This window comes from Nicotiana tabacum, chromosome 3 (genome assembly GCF_000715075.1).
Source record: "Nicotiana tabacum cultivar K326 chromosome 3, ASM71507v2, whole genome shotgun sequence".
Lineage (NCBI taxonomy): Eukaryota > Viridiplantae > Streptophyta > Magnoliopsida > Solanales > Solanaceae > Nicotiana > Nicotiana tabacum.
Window position 1 is genome coordinate 36,389,262 of NC_134082.1, and position 1,234 is coordinate 36,390,495.

Below are 1,234 nucleotides of genomic sequence, written 5' to 3' on the forward strand. Positions count from 1 at the left end.
TTTCTTCTTTTCCATCTCACTTTGCATGTTTTGCTTGGTGTTGATAGGAGAATATGGCCTAATATGAATAAGAAATGGAGGAACAAATGGAAGAAAATCCTTTTGCGGACATAGATAAGTACATCGAGGATACAAATGCTATTGTACCTCCGGTTGTTGGTGCTGCAACTTTCAAGGTGGAACATGATTTAATCCTTATGCTCAAAGCGGAGGGGTTTTACAGGAATTCCACTGATGATGATCCGACACAATATCTTAGAAACTTCTTGGGCATGTGTGTGATGCATAAGCAGAATAATGTCCACTACAAAAAAACTAGAATTAGCTACGAACGTCGTCGCTAATCTATCGTTAAAACGCTCGTAGCTAGAAGAATCTTTTGATAATTCGTCGCTAACTCGTCGCTAAATGAGATTAGCGACGGATTTTTCTATTTAGCTACAGAATTTATTCGTCGCTAAAACCTAATTTTTTTAGTAATGGTCTCCGATGATGCCCTAAGGTTGAGGGTGTTCAAGTACTCACTAGCTGGGGATGCAAGGAAATGGCTTCAAATCCATTCATTCTTGGCCTGAGCTTGTCCGAGCATTCTTAGCTAAATGGTTCCTGCAAAGCACGAAGTCTGAGCTCCGAGATAAAATTTTCTTTTTCAAGCAAGTACCGGGAGAACATCTACATGAGGCATGGGATAGATTCAAGTTATACTTGGTAAGGTCTCCTAATCATGGTTTTTCGGATTCTATCTTGTTGGAGAAATTCTACATGGATTTGGATCCTATGAACTAATCTATAGCCAAGCATGCAGCTAATGGATCTTTTATGGACAACTCATTCGCAAGGGTCACACAAATACTTGACAAAATGGCAAAACATAATCAAGCATGGCACTCAGAAGACACCACAGTTGGAATTGCATATGGTTCTCCTTCCTTGACCACTATGATCAAGGAAAATCAAGAGAGAGATCAAGTGATTACAGGGCTTGCCACAAATTTCAATGTGTTGACAAAGATGTTCACTGAAAACCAAATGAAGAAGATAAATGTGGAGGAGGATGTGCAACCCATATCAAATGAAGACTTTGAGGAGGCAAACTATGTCAACAACTCTCAAGGAGGTTATCAAGGCAACAATACCAAGGTCAAGGACAACAAAATCAATGGAGGCCTCACCCGCAAGGGCAAGGCAACCAACAGTGGCGAAAGGACCAAAGTGGCTGAAATCAAGGAAATTG

At 40.4% G+C, this 1,234-nt stretch overlaps 1 non-coding gene across 1 annotated transcript; it reads right to left on the reverse strand.

Annotated features, from left to right (window-relative positions):
* Positions 1-624: 624 nt before the first annotated feature.
* Positions 625-731, reverse strand: LOC142179662 (small nucleolar RNA R71). Its single transcript, XR_012708207.1, has one exon. It is a non-coding gene; the product is annotated as a small nucleolar RNA R71 (small nucleolar RNA).
* Between the last annotated feature and the right edge of the window lie 503 nt (positions 732-1,234).